This window comes from Harpegnathos saltator, unplaced genomic scaffold (assembly GCF_003227715.2).
Source record: "Harpegnathos saltator strain DR-91 unplaced genomic scaffold, Hsal_v8.6 scaffold171, whole genome shotgun sequence".
NCBI lineage: Eukaryota > Metazoa > Arthropoda > Insecta > Hymenoptera > Formicidae > Harpegnathos > Harpegnathos saltator.
In genome coordinates, this window is record NW_020229952.1 from 240,608 (window position 1) to 260,698 (window position 20,091).

The window sequence follows — 20,091 nt, forward strand, 5'->3', positions numbered from 1 at the left end:
GCACTTGTGATTACCTGTCTATTTCAGATTATCCGGAGTTCTTTGATCATCGTTCTTCATTCTAATTACCGGGTTGCATACTTATCACGCCGTCTCTTGCAACATATTCGACAGATGCAGTTGCTAGTTTGACGACGAAGCGGGTCAGGTTTCATTAACGTCGAGTGTACGACGTTTGATTAGAAATTCATCGTCAACCACAGGGAAACGCTAAGATGAGAATGTAGCGAGCGTGACTGAATCAAAGCGCAACGTTGACACAATGTTCGATGTCAGCTCTGCCGGGCGACGAAGTCGATTGTATCGCTCAACAAAGTACAGCCCCGAACCCCAACTGAGCCTATTCTGTCGAGCAGGATAGACCGTCGCTGTGGCCGGTGTTGTTTGCACGGTAAACATTTTTGCAGTCAGCGAGTGTTGGTGCATCTCATTAACGGCGAACTCGCCGCTAAATACCGTGCGATTTGGTAAGATGAAGATCGGAGATATCCTCGGGCAAATGCCTGACAAGCTGTTTCTTCTTGAAATATGTTGTTAAATACAAAATTGAAAAACATGTGTTTTTTTATATATATCCATATAAGGTATTTTAAGAGATGAAATACACAACCCCTTAAAAGTAATGAGATATATTTCGTTTTAAGTGAGTATTATCGAGAGGGAAACTGTGAGATAAATAAAAATTTATTTCAGATAAAAGTTTTATAATAATTAATGTGCTTTACAACTTTAGATTTTGATATAATTTAATTTTTGGCAAAATAGCTTTACTTTATTATTATCCTTATAAAACAAACAATTTTTGTTGAAACAAAAGTTAAAAGGACTTTTTATTCTAGATTTATTTATATATACAGAATATCCGGGATCTTTTGGAAACGAAAAGTTGTGAAGATTAATCAGATAAAATTGAGAAAGAAAATCAAGTATTAAAAATCAACTATTTTGTAAAGAAAACATAATAGTTGTTAAATTATGAATTGAAAATAACCAGTTAAAGGCTCTTTTAATTGCTTAATTGACAACTTAAAAATTTGCGTATTTATTTGCAAAATGATAAAGAACTTTTTTGTTCAGAATAACCTAATCTACAATTATATAACAGCTAACATGTTATTATGCTTAGCGACAGGTTCAAGATTCAGGTTTCGAAATTCAATATATACTCATATCTATCGCTAGATATACAGTCCCTGGCCAAATTATTAGACCCATTAGATTTTTTTCACTAAATCAATTATACAAGCTTCATAAAGTTGTTATTTTTGAATAAAATGTTTTGAACTTGTTTTAATAATTCATTGTGGGATTACAGACAGTAAATAAAATACAATTGTCTACCAAAAAAAGCTACGAAATCATTTATTTCTGGCGACAAAGAAGTGAAGGGAAAATGGAATGTTTTCAACATTTTGTTGAACCACCTTTAGCAGCAATTAAAGCCTCAATTCGGCGTGGCATACTATCAATATATGCTTGCACTATCTCCTGCATCTGTGGGTGATGATTCCAGATATGAATAATTTTTTCAATTAGCTGAGTTTCTGTGGTAATTACTTCTTTTGCAATCTCTTTCTTCATTAGTTCCCAGACATTTTAAATGGGATTCATGTCTGGTGAATTGCCCGGCCAACTCAGTAGAGGTGTGTTTTTTTGTTCTAAATAAGCTTTGACGGATCGGGCAGTGTGACAAGGAGCTCTATCTTGCATGAAGACGAACGGTTCTCCATTTGGAAACCATTCGCGTAACTGAGGAACCAACTGGTTCTTGAGCACCTGCTTGTACTGATCCTGTTTCATGATCCCTTTCACCACGTATAAACGTCCAGTACCCTTGCCACTTATTACGGACTAAATCATTACTTTTGTGGGATGTTTTACTGTCTGTACCACACAATCTGGGTGAAATTTTTCACCAGGGCGACGGCGTACGAATTGGGATTTGTTCGCAAGTATTTCAAAAGTGCTTTCATCACTGAAACAGATCTGAAACACGTACGAAATGAATTTAGTTTAAAGGGTAATGACTGCACCTTGTTATGGGATCATTGATTACAATGTACAATATTTTATTTACCGATCTCCAGAAGTCCAAATCCTTATCTTTATGATCTCTTGCCCACTTGAGACCCTTGGCCTTCATTGCAACTGTCAATTTGGGTTTTCTAGCAGGTCTGTGAGCCTTGAAATTCATCGCTGATAATTTTCGCCGCACGGATCGTTCAGACACAATAACGTTTGCAGTTTCAAGCTTGGATTTCATTTCTTTCGTGGTAGCAAATCTGTTTTCTAAGCAAATTTTTTTTAAACACCGTTCAGATCTCGGAGTGAAAATCGGTTTCCGTCCACATTTTCCATTTCTTTTCGGAGTGAGACTTTGTCTTAAAACAATTTTCTTCTTTATGCGCCTTACAGATGCTTCAGACACATTTAGTCTTCGTGAAATCGCTCGATTGGAATACATTTCAGTACTCAGAAGCGCTCTTATCTCCGCCTTTTTAGATGGTGATAGATCACTTTTTCTACTCATATTTGTAAAGGTAAAAGTCAATAATTTGTATTTAAAAACACCTCTTTTACTTTAAAAAGAACAAATTCAAAGTAAAGAAACAAGTAAATATAAAAACTTCGGCCACACAGTCTCTAAACACGTCTGTGCCTGCAGCGCACGGCAGTTCTATTAGCGCGTGTCATGACTTGTTTGAAGACAAAAGCGAAACGTAGTGACGTGATACGTTGATAAAAAAGCGTAATTGAATACTAAACACAATTGTCTAACATTATTTTCACAACTCAATTATCGTAATCGAGTAGCATTGGGATAAATAACATGATAATTAGAAAAAAATAAGAAAACACAAAGTGCATCTATTAATTTGGCCAGGGACTGTACATATGTATATATGAGGGCAGTCTGAACATTTCTCGGCCTAACAATGAAAGAAAATTTTTTTGCTGTGAAATATGTTTTATTTGTCAATATAATCTCCTGAAACTTCAATACATTTATTCCAACATTTTTCCAATAATTCAATACCATCATTAAAGTGTGATTCCGGAAGGTTCTTTTCGCTCTGGTATATAGTGGTGGATCCAAGTTTCATCAACAGTTATGAAACGACGCTTTTCACAATCCATTTTATTTTGCTTAAAACGATCCAAACATGCTTGAGAAATACGCATTCGAATACGTTTTTGGTCAATTGTTAGCAAATGCGACACCCATCTTGCACAAAGCTTTTTCAACTGGTGCTACTACTCGAATGATTTAACAGATCGAATAAAATTTTATATGGGTTTATATTAGGGATGTCACTTTCCAATTATAGTTTGACAGTTTCTAATGTCATGTATGTGTCAGGTCGAGAACTTATCAGACTGCCTACGTATATCAATGTTAATTTCTGAAATCGCATTTTTTTAAATAAACCATAGACAACTCGCTCGACTTTCACGTTTTAAGTTCTAGTCTCATTTATGTGCAATATTTTATAAGAATTAATTTTACATTATACTCTATGCTATATATTACAAACTGTTCTTTATCTGTGCATATATTTTTGTTCTTTATAATTTATCTTCTCTGTAATTTATCTTTTTTTTTTATATAAATCTAATGTATCCTATATTAGATGATTAAAACATTTACTCATATGGAGATAGAATCTATTATACTTTTAAATTCTTCGGAGTGCAATCGTACTCGCAAAACGAGTGAAAAGTGGTTATATTTTAATTTGAAGTGATAATGAAAATTCACTCAAAATCACAAGTGAATCACAAGTGTTTCAAAATTGAAGCGTACTCTTGATTTTTATGTGTGAATATTTCAATCAGTTAGAGTAAATTTGTTTTTATGGCAGCGGAGCACATTAGATTTATTTTTTAATTTTGAATAGAACTATTCACTCGACGACTCACAGTGGAGTAATTCAATTCCCATACGAGTGGAAAATCACTTGATTCCGAGTGACTCAATTGTCACTCTACTTTTCAAGTGAAAATTCACTCCAAGAAATTTAGAAAGTAAATTCTCTTGCGTGGATCTTACCTAGTAGCCTTCAAACTTTTAGAATTCCTTACATAATTAATCTTACTTTGTACGTAACTTAATAAGACGCGGCGGTATCATAATGTCACGATTACTATCACAGCATCAAGCGTGTTAATAGATTAAGAAAGTGGCCGAAAATTGGACATGTTCTCCTTCCGCTCTCCGCACACACGTGTCCACATCCTGAACACACGAATCTATATTTCATCGGCGTTTTAAAACTCTTCAGCTTTCACATTAATCACGCGAGTGGGCGGCTTCTTCTCGTAACAGATCCGCTGAAATCAGATTATCCTTCTCCTTATCTGCTTCGCGTGCGTGGGCACGAACGCACGCTCTTAGAGACACCTCCGGTCGTCGTCGTCCGAGAAAATAAAAGGGAAAAAGGTCGGGAAAGCTTGGGGGTAAGGACCGCGCATTGAATGCAGCATATATCCACCTGCGCGATGCGCTCGGCTCTTTTACGGTATATTCATGAATACGATGGTTTAACAACTCTGTTGCACGGTGGAAGGAAGAGAAAGAAAGATAAATAAAGAGAGACAGAGAGAGAGAGAGAGAGAGAGAGACCAGCAAAAGGATGAAGTGAGTCTTTGGGGGTGGCATCTCGTTTGAAAGCCGCGAGATTATTTTCTTAGCGTTTATTCCAGTCCATCGAATGGTAGAGGGAAGAGGGAGATTCTCCAGTCTTTCTCTTATCGTTTTCGCGAGAGTAGGTCAAAATCGAGACATCTCTCTTGGTTTCTCTCCTCCTCCTCCTCTTCTTCTTCTTCTTCTTCTTCTTCTTCTTCTTCTTCTTCTTCTTCTTCTTCTTCTTCTACTTCTTCTTCTTCTTCTTTTTTCCTCTGTAATATCTGCGGAAAGGCATCAGACCTTGCATGCAACGCGACGCAGCCGCTTCCTCTTTTCTTTTTCCCTTTCTTTCTCGGAAAGCTTGATGCATTCAACGATTTAAGTTAAGCGCAGAAAGGAATAGAGTCAGGTAAAGACATCTTCTCCCTCCCTTCCTCTCTCCCTCCCCCCCCTCTCTCTCTCTCTCTCTCTTTCTCTTTTATGCTGAACGCTTTAATTATCGCAGCATTTTCACGCCTTTGCCGCGGGACTAACTGTGTAATCCTGGTCGCGGCTTTCGCGTTAAGATGCTTCGGCGAGATCTAAAGCAAGATTGAAATTAACACCGTCGATTTATTATAGCTCGCGAGTGACTCGCCGCTTTTCCTTCAGCGTGAAATAAAGAGCAATGGGCGCATGTGCGATATCATCTCGCGCTTGTTTTCTCTCCTCTATTTTTTCAGCACGCAAAAAAGAAAGAAGATTGTTGTTATACGCAATACGAAAGAATAAGCGGCGGCCGGCGATCCGCTGGTAACATTTTATTGAATGTGACATGACAAGATAATATCTGAAATTTATGTGGATAGTTACAAATTTAGTACTCACGATTCGTTCTGCTTTTTATCTCAAAAACAACACGACACGACACGACACAGTCCGACAAAACCGGGGTTACACATTTTGTCTATATTTTGATATTTGCGCAGAAAATTGTGTAAACAAGGATTTCGGTACATATTTATCTCGCAAAATATTGCGCGACATAGCGAGCGCATGAGAAACGTATTTGATATCGCAATGGACCAGATTTAATCGAAAATTAAGCCGATTAAATTCTTTCTCCCTTTCCTACCGCCAAATGAAATTCGCCGTTGCGAAATTGATCGCCGCGCACAAAGCAGGAGGGGGGAGAAATTCTCGAAACGCACGCGACAGCACGATATTTTTACCTAAGCTATATTTAAACACATACTCTCTCTCTCTCTCTCTCTTTCTCTCTCTCTCTCTCTCTCTCTCTCGCACGCGCGCGTTGTGTAATTAAAGCGTTATTTGTTTGACACATTTAGCGATGCAGCATGCAAACGACGGCCGCTTTTCTCTCCTCTCGTATTCCGCGCCGTTGTGTGCACACGGATTAATTTCGGTACAGTTTGATTTATGTCGACTGAAATCTCGCTCGATGCGACGACCGCTTCGTCGTCGTCGTCGTCGTCGTCCTCTTCGTCCTCGTCCTCGTCCTCGTCCTCATCGCTGTTGTCGCCATGCCCAACCTCGCCCGCGTCGTCATCGTCGAATGATTTTCTCCTTTTTTCGTTCATACGCGGCCGGAGCTATCTCATCTGTCACAGCCAGCATGAGGCCCGCGTCGTTCTTCTCGCTTTCGCGGAGTAGAACAAATTGTACCTGACAGCGGGACACGGCCGGTGAGTAATGGCTTTTTGGAGGGCTGGTTAGCCCTGTTTGTACCGTCGAGAGTCACTGGCGGATCACTCTTCTCTGTTTTCACACCGACTGCGTCGACACGCCCCCTCCTCCGTCCTCCCACTGTCCCCCCGAATACGCGCTTTCACGTCTGTGCTCATTATGATCGGCATTGTGCGGACGAGTTCGAAATAAAACCATCGGGACTCTGTCGCACGACAGGGTGGTCCGCGCTCAATGGGCTTGAAAGAGGGGGGAGGAGCAGGTGAACGCGCGCGTTACGTTACCGAGATGCGCTGAAATCACGAGTATTTCCGTATAAGCTCGATAGGAAAACGTACGTTAACAATTATGCTTACTTTAATCAGATTCTCGTCTCCGTTTCTTTTTTGTCTTCTCTTTTTCTCATAGATGTAGCATGAGCAGACGGAACATGGATTCCTTTTTTCCTATAGGAAAACATGACGCCTACGAATAATGGGATTAAGATAGAGCAGGAAGTGCACATGCATTGTCTCTGTCGTATCGCGCCTACGCAAATTGACTATAACCTCAGAAACCGATCAGTTTATCGGAGAAAGGGGAAAGGATAGAGAAAGGTAAAGACAGAGTTGGGAAGTAACTCATTACCTGTAACGAAGTTAGTTATTTTTTTTTTTGGTAACTATAACTTAACTTCGTTCCTTTTTTCTATCTGTAACTGGAACTTAACTCAGTTACATTTGTTTAATAACTAATAACTAATTTAATAGTCACTTTAATAGTTTTATATATTTCAAACTTAAGTTTCTGACAGACTAGCACGATAACGCGACGTGCGATATTTGATATTCAATAAGCATACAATTGTTTTGGCTGCATTTGGAAAACGCGCTATTACATCATGTATCTTTATTGTTCATTAAATGTAAAACAATGATAAAATGACGCAATAACTCTGAATGCAACTTATATTTCTAAGGTCATATTTATTAACGCAAATATTCCACAGATTACATATACTAAAAATATCACATTGATGAAATTATACGTTACAAAACTGTACGTATGATGTTGGTCTTAACTGTAAACATGTTATATAAGTATATATGCATATCATGAACCATGTGTAAAGTGTGTGTCCAAAGTGTAGAAAAACATATTGTCAGCCGTTTATACAATAATAAATAAACATTATGGTAAATCACAATGCTAAAAAAGCATTATATATTACATTTGATAATATAAAAGCTAATAGGCATCATAGCGAATGTTAATAGTTTTATACATTCCATCGTTTCACTAAATATTATTTGTGACTGCAATTTTGTAAGTATATATTGCTATGTTTAAAATTTCTCTCAATATATTATAATATTTGAGGAATATTAATATTTCTCACATATCTCTTTGCTTATTTGCTTTTTGTTTAATCATTTTTTTTGTTACAGAGTTGTACAGGAAAATTTCTTGCTCTTTTTCATTTTCATTTTTCATTTTTGTGGGAAAGCTGTGTAATACAGATCTCAAAAGATTTTCCCCGTATATCATACAACGTGATTCTGCTGAAACATATTTCAAGAAGTTAGGCTTTATAAAAAAAAAGTACAGAATTTGATAAAAACGTTATGTCCAATAATAAAATCTTATTACTTTTTTAGCATTGTGATTTACCATATTTCTAACATATGTATATATGCAATGTTTATAATTTTTAAGGTAAAATGCGGTTTAATCCGGTCAACGTTGTAACCCTTCTGTACGCAGTATTTACAACTTTAAATTTCCCTGAAACTTTTATTACAAATGAAGAATTAGAAGTAAAAGAAAAAATAGAATCCATATTACAAGATATTTATGAAGACGAATATGAAATAGAACAAGAGGAGTCTCTTGATTTCCAAAATTCATTCGATATATCGGAAGTGGAAGTAGTAAATGAAGAAGAAGAAGAAGATGCAGGATATAATGTGAAGGAAATGATATATATCAACGATAAAATTCCAATAGAATATAAAAGAAGAGCAGTGGGGTTTTGGATTATTAATGAAGATAAGAAAAGATTACTGCAGAGCATTAAACATAGATTCCGTAAAGCGACATCCGTACGACAATTGCGACGATGGGAAGAACAAGTGCACAGAGGCGGGAGTAGGTCGGGGAAACTAAAAGAAATTTCTTCGTACACATTACAGGAATTTCAAGAAGCTCTGGGCAGAGGAACATTAATTCATGACATCGATATTGCTCGATGGACCTTTCAAGTGCAGAAGGAAGCAAATGTTGAAGGATTTACACCTTTACATACATGGGTAAGAAATTTTAAAATAACACACAAAATTATATCGCGGAAAGTTACAAAATTTATTACAAAGAAATCTACACAATCTAAAGAATACTTTGAAACAGAAAGCAACAGATTTATTCAAAATGTTAAATATCATATTGAATTTTTTGGAATTGAGAATATATACAATTCGGACCAAAGTGGTTTTCAACTAGAATTTCACACTGGTCGTTCTTTGGCAATAGAAGGTATCAAAAATGTAGAGTGCGCAATCGGTGTCAGTGACAATATATAGTTACACGATATAACCAACAATTTCAGCAGACGGTAGATTATTATCGCCTCTTTTTATTGTCTTAAAAGGATCTACCGGAACATTTGGCCCAAGAGTACAAGAGACAATGTTTAGAGAAAATAATATTTTTGCTATGACATCTAAATCAGGAAAATTAACATCATATCATTTTGAAATTTGGTTAAGAGATGTCTATTTTCCAAACGTTGGGCCTAAATCTCTTTTATTGTTGAATTCGTGGACTGGTCACTGTTCAGATTTAATTTAAAGAAATAGACCAGATTCTGCAGAAAATATCGTTCTTTTAACTATACCCGCAGGAACAACAGGTCAAAGACAACCATTAGATATATATAATGTCCGCTTATGGAAAAATTTTTTAAAACATTTCTCGGATACGGTACTACTTTTAGATTTGGGAATAAAACTTCATGCTCGCGATAATATCTTAAAATTGCAATCTTTAATACATTAACCAATTTTCGTTATCAAGGTTTAGAAACTTAATCAGATATGCATAGCATAAAAGTGGTTATATAAAAGAGAAACTACCAGAACTATTCGAAACACCTGCAGACTTTTGCTTTAAAAAAAAATCTAATAAAGTAATATGCGATATTTGCGGCAATATTGTTATAATTACTTACGCTTGGTGTAAGAAATCATTTTGTATTAAATATTTCTATCATGATCATCACATATGCGATATGTATAGTCCATGAATATTATATTAGCATTTCTCGGAATTATATTATTATATACTTTGTATTATATATATATATGTGTGTATGTATGAATATACTTTGTTAAATAATATGTATTACATATATTATAACTAATAAATCTATGTTGATGAAATTTTTCTTTATAATTGAATAATAAAATAAAAATTAAATAAAAGTCTGAAAGCGCGTAACTAGTTTTTATGTCCATCTTTGTATACATAATGTGTGAATTCAGATGACATCTTGTATTACAAAATCTTTTCACTTACATTACTTTTTATTTTTCCGTTTACAATTATTTTTCATGCGAGATTATTTTTCTCAATATTGAAAAGCTATTTACTTTAAGTCTGATATTTCTTTTTTGTACTTTGTGAAGGCAAAACTTCAACACACAGTTATTCTTAAACATTTCGATATATCCAACATTTCGAGGAAATAATAAATTTCTTAACCAAACTTTCTACGCTGATGTTCTTTAATAATTACGATTCAAGTTTACTTCACGCATCTTATTAATTTACTGTCATGCTACATCTTCGACCCAGACTAGTAGTCAGGCCACAAAGTCAGACGATAGCCACTGCAATATGTTTTTTACATTTATATTTAATAACGGAGAAGAAAATTGCAATAAATATATAAAAAATGTTAATAACAAATTAATAGCTACTAATGGAAGGTCTTCCATGGATGAAATATATCAAATCGATAAAATATCAAAATTTGCACTTGATACGATCATCACACATCATCACACTTATCAAAACATATTATGAATTAGACAAACAAGACTCCTATGATAAGTGACAGAAAATACAATAGCAATGAGAACTAGTCGCAATTACTAGTACGAATATTAAACCATGACAGAATAAAACTGTCTGACAATGTTAAAGCATGCGCCGAATATTGTAATATTAAATACGTGCTGAAAAAATATTTCGCGTGCGTCGAATTCACATATTTACACACTACAAAAACAGGCAAACTTCTCATAAATAAGATTTCAGTTTCAAAATATGTATATATATATATATATCTCTTTTCATAAAAACAAAGTGTGGGAATATATGACTATTGTCATGCATAAAATAATTAATTTTATTGTTGTTGTCATATATTGGAATGTTTATGATTATATATTCTGCATATCAGTTTTATCTTCCAGTCTCTTACTATGCGGAAGTTCGAAGACACATGTTACGTACACGTATCGCATGGAACAGGCGGCTACGTATGGCTACGTTATGGGTATGTAGACGTGTTCCCACGTAATTTTTGAAAAGTTCATATGTCGGAAAATGGCTTCATCATACATGAATTCAGAATAAAAAATCTTTTCATTTCGTAGAAACGAAATTTTTCAATTATAAAAAAATTGGTGAATGGTGGGGATATGTTTAACATTTTAGCATTTTTTAAACGGAAAATGCAATTATAAAATACTCTTCAAACAATTCAATTTTTCTTAAAAAAGTTTTTTTTATCTCTTATACTTTTGACGGTGTATGCTTCGAAAGAAAAAAACCGATTTTCTTTCCCAAAGGGGTGTTTCACCTCCTAAATATGCGATTAGGCACGTATAAAAAAAGATGTGTCCCTTATTTTAGTCTACATTACATCATATTTCAAGCTCATCTGAATCGGAGAGGGACAGTTCCATGTGTTTCCTTGCAAGTTAGAGTGAGAAAAAATATAGTCTTACTTTAACTTATTGCACCAGTTCAGCAACTAAAAAACGGACCCATGACTACATATGTATTAATTTCTTTTATTTCATTCATTTTCAATATAATATTCACTGAAAAAATTTATAATTCCATTAATTAATAAACTATATAACAATTTAATTTGCGTAAATAATTTGTATTAATATTCTTATTATGTCTTCTTAGAAATTGCGCAAGCGCAAGAAGACAGTGAGAGTGCGCGTGCACTTCCTGCTCTGTCTCGCTCCCATTATTCACAGGCGTCAGCCAAAAGATGACATGCTCCGTCTATTCATACTATGTCTATGCTTCTTTCCTTCCTTGGTCTCTTCTTCTTTATCTTTTCTCTTATTCGATGATGAGTTAACTTCTACCCGAATGACTACGATGCGACGCAGAATATGCGAAATGAGAGTTAACAAGGAGGCAAATATAACAATTGATGGACAATATGTGTGCACATGAGAGATAAGAGGATGGAGAACGTTCGCAAAGAAAAAGACACGAAAATCGGTGCGCATCGACATGCAAGAACCCTGGCTACAGCCTGTCAAATTGAAAAATCCGCTTTGAAATTAAAACGACTGAAATGTGTACAGGTCTTTAATTGAATGCTCGCTTCCGGCTTCAATTGAGAGAGAGATAGAGATAGAGAAAGTCAAACGCTAAAAATTTCCTCTCGAGAAGTCGTATTTGCATCGGATAAGTGGAATGTTGAAAATTCTTTTCATTCGACCTGACTGATGTCGTTTTATCTCCCTGCAATTTTTGCGGCGCTCTGAAGTCTTCTTCGCAATAGCCTTTCGCGTGTGCGACAGAGATTGATGGAAAGGTGCACTCGCGATTTTGCTGGTTGAGAGATTCTTTAGGCTTTTATGTTCGTGCAATTCCATCCGTCGTGTCCGTGCAGCGGCAGGAGCCCCATCGGCGCGTACATTGCAGATACACGATATGCGCGTAATTAGCGCCCGAACAGATTCAGAAAGCCAACCAATAACGAAGATCGGTCATTCCCGACAGCTCTTCGCAGCAAACGCGACTAGATCTTCTCTCCGCAATCTGCGTAATTCACATGAAGGATGCTCAAACGTGATTCATTACGAGACTGCGAGCGACCTTGCGAGAAATCAATTCAAAGTGTCGCGACTGCTGGTAAACAGCCGTCTTCACATCCACTTAAAAGTTTTATCGGCGGGAGTAAGCGGAGATAAGCAGATCGTGCGAATAAAAGAAAAAAACCCGGACGAACTTCTCGACACCTATTTCGCGTCGAGATCTTCTTCTTCTTCCTGCTTCTCCTCTTCCTCCCTGCTCCTTGTGCCCTGCCCGTTCGAGGCAGGTTTGTTGTTTCCGGGAACGGGAACTTTTGCAACAAAATTCAATAAGAAGTTTCGGACCTTAAAGTACTCTGCAATTATGTGGCTGTTAATACTCAATCCAAGTTCCTCCTCGTTAAATCCGTCCTCGTTCTAGCCCCGATATTGGAAACGTCTCTCTTCTAAATGGATGAGGTGTTGCGAGGGCAGATTGAAAGGAAGCAGAGGGGAGAATGATGATAACCGGAAATGGTGGACAGCCATCCTCTTCGTCTTCCGATATACCGCTCTTGGTGGAACATTATTATTATTCGATATCGTTGAAACGTCGACACCACCGGGTTTCCTTTCATTTCATGAAGACTTTCGCGCTCTTATAATTCGCCAAGTTTCATGATGATTCATTCTATCGAGTTTCCGCCTTCGCGCGGACACAAAGACTACGTGTCGAGCGGACATGCAGCGGCGTGGAAATTCACGTTCAAAGAAGATGACACGAGCCGCTGCATCCCTCGCACTTCCGCGGGAAATTAGCGTTTAAAGTGCGGCGAAAACAAGCCCGACATAGCCTATACTAATATACAACGAGAGAGAGAGAGAGAGAGAGAGAGAGAGAGAGAGAGAGAGAGGGGTGGGGGAAAGCAGATAGAAAGACAACCGCGTCTTTATTGCGCAATTCTGAATATCTCACTTATATAAGAGTATATAGTATATACCGAGTATATAATATATATATATATTTTGAGATATTTAAGGAGAATTTTATAACTTTTTCAATATTTAACTCACGATATCTCGCTATTTGTCAAAAGAAAAAATGGCACTAGACATTTTTGCTCTATTTAGTTTCAAGAATATATTGTTCCAACAACGCCCTGAATTTGGTTAATTTGATGATTTTGAAATTTCCAAAACTCAGCTCAACTAAAAAAATATTAGGTAAATAAAGAAATGTTTCAGACAAAAGTTGTTCAAATTAATTGTTAGAAAAAGATGTAATAAAAAATTGGGGTGCCATTTAAGATTTTTATGTTGATCGTGACTAGACTTTTCAAGGTTATCCCAAGATCAAATTCATAGCGTCAGTAAATAGATCCTTTGAAGCCCTACAACTTTTGTCTGAAATATTTTTCTCTAAAATGTCGCATTAACGAAAAAACCGGGTGACCCGAGTGGTCTGAAACACCCGGTATAATATTCAAAAATTTGTTAATCCCTTCATTTTGGTACAATTAATCGTACGTAAACTCGCAATTCGGTGTTTGTACTTCCGGCAAAGTGCCGGTGACGATCAGTCTGACACGCCGTATATCATATTTGGGGCAGAGCTTGACGCACAGGGGAAACATGTAATTAATTTCAATCATTTTCGTCGCCGTGGGGACGCGCGGTAGGGCGCTCGGGCGATAAATCCTGGCCATTTCCGACGTCTGGAATCTGCGATGCGATAATCGTTCCAAGGGCTAAATGTCGTATATCGATCGAAGCGAGCCATGGCTCCGTGTCCGCACAAACCGATTCTCTCTCTCCTTTATCCTCCCCCTTCTCTCTTTCTATATATATAGGATGTTTAAAAGAAAGGATTCAAAACTTTAAGAACAGATTATCATTATCATCATCATCATCATCATCATCAATTCTTTTTATTTTTCTAAGGAGCAAGGGCTTTCACGAAACATCTTTAAGAGTAAGAGATAGTATTTGCAAAATGGAGGAAGAAAGTACTAATAAGCATGGATCGAAAAATTAATATTGTCGGAATTATAAATAATTGTTTATAATAATTAAAGCAAGTGATTTATTCACTTCTGGTGCACGGGATAAACTCGGCTAAGATGGCCATTGTTTTTTTAAATGCAAAAAACATGTTTATTTTGGTTTTCTTTTTAATGTATACGTTACTAAAGTTTAAAATATGTAATATTATCGAAATTAAAAAAGAAATATTTAATAGAAATTTTATATTATCAAAATATTAAAACATAAGTATACCATCTTACTCGACTTTTAAGGATAAGATGGCCATAGCCACTGTGGGATAGTTGGCCATACATATTTTGCAGATGTTGCAGATGTACCTAACATTTTGTAAAATAAAAAATTATAATTTCACATATTTATTTTATTTTAGAATATTTAATATATTAATTGTAAGAAATTAAATATATATATTAATAATAAATTACATATAAATAGGATCTTTTATAAAAACAAGTTAAATGTAGTCTTTTAATCGAAGGATTGCATTTAAAATTAAATTTTTTTTAATACAAAAAGCAATTTTTAAAACATAAGTTTCACACATAAATGAATAAAATACGTAATATATAAACATAATACAGGCCAAAAGATAACATATGAATAAACAAAAATATATTAGCTTAATTTTTTGTGTAATAAATGTTTATATAATGAATATCAATAACAATATAAAAAAAGCTTCTTTAACAAAAGAAACGAGAAAACAAAGATTTCCATTATTTTTAAATGAGCAATGTTATTAAGTTCCTGTTATGATTTTACCACACGTTTTGCAAATGTCAACAAGTGATATGCACGTTTCATGAAGCTACTACTTGCATCATATACATTGAATCCAATCAACATTTTCTTTTATGAGCTTATAATTTTCTTCATATCCAATGTATATATTTGATAGCTTATTAGATTTCATTTCTTGTTTGGAACTGCTTGGAACAGCTTTGGTACAAACGAGTTTTTTCTTAGTTTCTTTCGGTGTTCGTTTAATAGTTTTTTTTTTGGGCGCATTATTTAATTTCAGTTTTTTAATATTTTGAGAAGGTGCTAACAAAACAGTTGGAACGTTTTGACGTTTTAATATAAGATCTTTTGTTATAAATGATATTGGAGAAATTTTATTTAATAATTTTATAGGAGAAATAATAGAAGAACAAGAAGTGTGATAGATAATCGTTTTCGTAGTGCAAATACTGATTACAGACGAAAAACTATTGATGGCATTATCGGTAATTATCGACAGTTATCGATGAAAACATTACAAATTATATAATTATACAAATATAATTATACAAATATCGATAATTATCGACCGTGTGGAATATTGATACTTCTCCGTCTGTAGTACATATAATAATACACATCGATTGCGTTGGCCATCTTACCTTGAAAAAAGTGGACCATCTTACCTAAACTGTGAGGGAAAGATGGCCATAGTATTTATAAAAAAATAGTAGAAACGAAAATAAATATTAATAATCACAATATAATTTACATACCTTCGTTATGTGTCTAATGTTGATTACGACAGTAATCTATTTAACTATAATTTACTCGACGTTTATAGCAGTTTTTAGTGGACACATGAAAAACTTTGGAGGTAGTCAAAAGTAAAAACATGATACAATATTCACAATATCGTTATTTCAAATAATGTACGCATATAAACTACTGTAAATATCGATTATCTACAAATATCGATTATCTTATCGAATGACTACAAAACACACCATTTTGCAATTATTGGAGAAATTATAGACTAAAGCCATTTTTTCTGTATGATCATCATACCCGAAGTCATCATACATGAAATGCATTTTTGTTACATTTCTTTTTTTAGGGATTTCTTTAAAACATGGTATTCTTCACCAATAAATGACACGAACAAATTACATCGGTGAATACAAAAGCATCAGAAGCGAGTAAGTCACCTGCTTTAATTAAAATAAATAATTCTTCATAACTCCTACAATATTAATTTTTTTATCCATGCTTATTAGAACTTTTTTATCCATTTTTTAGTATTATCTACTCTTAAAGTACTGAACCCTTTTTCTAAACATCCTGTACACACACGTATCGTTTCGGTATACAATTTGCCACGAAGACGTTCCGGTCAAATGCATATTCATTCAATATCCAGCACGTTATCCAGCGCGGTTCCATTTTTTCATCTAGATCCACAGCTATTCTCCGTCGAAATTTAATAACGCCGACTTGCCTCGATGAACAATTCATCGCGGAGATCTTCACAATCTATTTGCCGTATCGTTGAACAAATATTTAATTAAAGGGAGATAGCGGCAGGCAAAAAATAGTTATTTTTTTAGGAATTTAAAAAAAAGACTAATGAAGACATTGAAAGGAAGTTTCTATGTACCTTACGAAGTTTGTACAAAATTTTATATGTGGATTTGGGGAAAATAGCTACAGTAGCTATTGACTCGAATCTCGTTTTGTCGAAGACGCTTTAAGGTAAATATCGAAACGTTTCATAAAGTAGTCAGAAAGCAAAAATAGTGTAATCATTTTAAAGATGAAGTTAAATCTTGCCTTTCATGTAATAAATTTTCAATTTATTTATTTTTAAGAAAATGGCAGTTGTTTGAGAGAAACACGCGAGAATTTTAGCCAAAATTTTGGAATTATTTTTGTTAATAAAAGAGACTAGATATGTGGAACAAAAATTCTCTGTAGAGAACAAAATAAAATAAAAAAAAATTCTATTAAAATTTGAGCTAAGTTGACATAATAGTTTTTGAAATATTCACCAATTTGTTCGCCGATTTTGGAAACACTATTTTAAAAAAACGCATTTAAAAGTTTAACTTCAAATAATATAAAGCATAACAAAGCAATCGGTCTTAATTTTTTAATCTAGCTATTTTATAAAGAAACACAGATGTTCCTCTTCGATTTGGATGGGTTTGAAATATATTGTAACATAGATCAAAATAAGTGATACGTATTTTTTATACTTGCTCAATCGGACTCTTAGCGGATGAAACATCCCATTGAAAAAAAATAGGTATTTTTTCTTTCGGAGCATGTATCGTCAAAAATATAAGAGATAGAAGAAAATTTCCGGAATAAAAATTTAATGGTTTGAATAATACTTTATAACGGCGTTTATATTTTTTTTATGTTAGAATTTTAAACAGTCCGATCACCTACTAATTTTTTATAATCAAAAAATTTTGTTTCTACTAAATGAAAGAATATTTTATGCTGAACCCATCCATGTACAATATATTAATGCTAATCCATGTACAATATATTAATGCTACTTTCTAACATATAGATTTTTCGGAAAATAGATAGGAACTTCTCTATACCCGTAACGCTGAATGTAATCGCTTATTCCACTCGATACATATATGCAACATATTCTTTTCGAACTTTCTCATAGTAAGAGACGATTAATATTGATATGCAAAATATGTAACATAAAAGATTTCAATAACAATAATATAACAATAACAACAAAAATAATAATATTAATTATTTCACACACAACAATAGTCATATATTTCCACACTTTGTCTTTATTAAAAGATATACAATTGTTAAAATAGTATAGTAATTAAACTTTGTATGTATACGCTCTCTGAAAATGAAATTTTATTTATACAAAATTTATGTCTATTTTTGTAGCATGTACTTTTTAATAAAGTTATTAACAGTGATGGCTAAGATATATATCAAATGTATCTCGATACAGGCACAGGCACACGCGAAAATTGTATTTAGATGCAGATACATAAATTAAAATATATCTATTATAAATACTGATATTCAGATACTTTGAAATATCTCAGATATATATCGGATACTTATAAATTATATTTTATAATGGTAATAATAATATATATAAAATATACTGAACAAATCTTTTATCATTTATTAATATTGTTTGTTTACATTAAAATTACACAAATTGGTCGATAATTTTACATATAAAAAATGCCTCATATTGCCACTTAATCTATTTCGCCGCGATATTAAAATTTGACTCCAATGCTAATTAAACGCTCAACCGGTGCTGATGATGATATAACCGTGTTGAACTTTAAAAACAAATGTTTCATATGAAGATAACGTGCTATTGATGCGATATCTTTTTGCTTGTCTAACAAATAAGAAAAAATTTCCATGCCGATGGCACTGTTCATTATTTCCATATTACCTTGATTTTTTAAGAATTTAAAGAATTGTTCATCTTTCACGGAAGATGTTGTAGAGCCATCAGAAGATCTTCTTTCATTCATTTCATTTTCATCTTTTTCATTTTTTAAATACACATATTGTTTTACTTCTGTAATAAGCAAGTTTTTACAATATTTGTGGTTTAGGATCGTTTTCGAAAAAATTCCTGCTTCTGGAACCAAGTTTAGCTATTTCAACTTAAGTTTAGAAACAGTCATAGATTAAATAATATAAGGTTTATTGCATATACTGTTAAAATTCAATACACTATTCCCGAATCTTTTGTTAATGCTATCTATTAGAGCATTTCTCAAGGGTTCGCAACTAGATAATCCGTGAAGTGTCTGCAAATTAATTTTAAGTTGTAGCAAAACTGACAAAACGTATCCTAAATAACAATAGTTTTCTCCCTGTAGCAAATCGAGAGTGCATATTAAACTTTTCGTTACCACGATAATTTTTTTCCATTATCGGCTAAATATGTGAAATGTATCTGAAAAGTCGTTCAGATACTATGCTTTATATCTAGACACAGATACAACCATTCCTGTTCGAATGTATCTCAGATGCCGACTCAGATGCGCAATATGTATATCTAGATACATGTATCTAGATGCTACTCGGCACTGGTCATTAACAAAAGTAGTTTTATAAATGGGGCTTTTTTCTATAATACATTAAAAAATATATTAAAAAGTGTTAAATAGTATACCTGCATCCCTATCTGAGAAAGAAACTTAACCTAATTCTAACTCTAACCTTAATCCTAATATATCATATATCATTGCATATGGTTGGGCACTGTGAATTTTAAGAGAACTTTTTCAACAACACTTAATCATATGCAAAGATATACAAGTTTGATTAAGTTAAGTTAGGTTTTTTCTTGTAAAGGGGGGCTGAAGAAGGGGCTCCACCTTTTCCCCGCTCATATGTACTATTTAATATATATACTATTTACATTTTTTAATATACACTGTGCCGGAAAACTAAGCTCTATTTATGAAAGTTTTTTTGTTAATAACTTTTTAATAAACAATGACTGCTAAAATCTTTTGAAAGTTAGTCAAATACCATGTCCTTGACAACATTTACCAAGATTATTGAAGTCTGCGAGTTCGCCACTAACATTAATATTTACCCTCAATTTACACCTTCTAAAAAATGCAAAAGCTCGATTTTTTTAAGTTGTCGATCCGCTACCTCCCTTTAATACCGCCGTCGCTGTCGCAGTTGTCCCATTTCCCGTACGCGGAAATCGATAACTCTCCTCCCGTTCCAGTCGGCAAAACTTAATAACGTATATTTACTTGGCGGCGTTAACTTAACGCCACGCAAAGATCCACTTGATCTATCTATCCGTCATGGATGTCCCGGGCCGAATATTCACTTAATACCTAATCCTCGTTGGCGGTCCACCGCCTTATTTTCCGGCCGCGTAATATCTCGACCAAGTTTCCATTTCCAAGAGGAACCGCGCGCGCGTTCGCTCGCACAGTGGCA

General features: G+C 34.3%; 1 protein-coding gene across 6 annotated transcripts in view; it reads left to right on the top strand.

Annotated features, from left to right (window-relative positions):
• Positions 1–20,091, top strand: part of LOC105184469 (CD151 antigen) — a 277,736-nt gene that overhangs the window by 124,146 nt on the left and 133,499 nt on the right. Inside the window, exons 3-4 of one of the 6 annotated variants that reach the window (XM_025297179.1) lie at positions 8,485–8,601; positions 10,768–10,850. The exons of 2 other annotated variants lie outside the window; for them this stretch is intronic. The gene's annotated coding sequence lies outside the window, so the exon portion shown is untranslated. Of the gene's footprint in view, positions 1–8,484; positions 8,602–10,767; positions 10,851–16,244; positions 16,305–20,091 lie in introns of those variants that run through there. 3 more of the 6 variants (XM_025297180.1, XM_025297181.1, XM_025297183.1) reach the window with 3 other exon arrangements.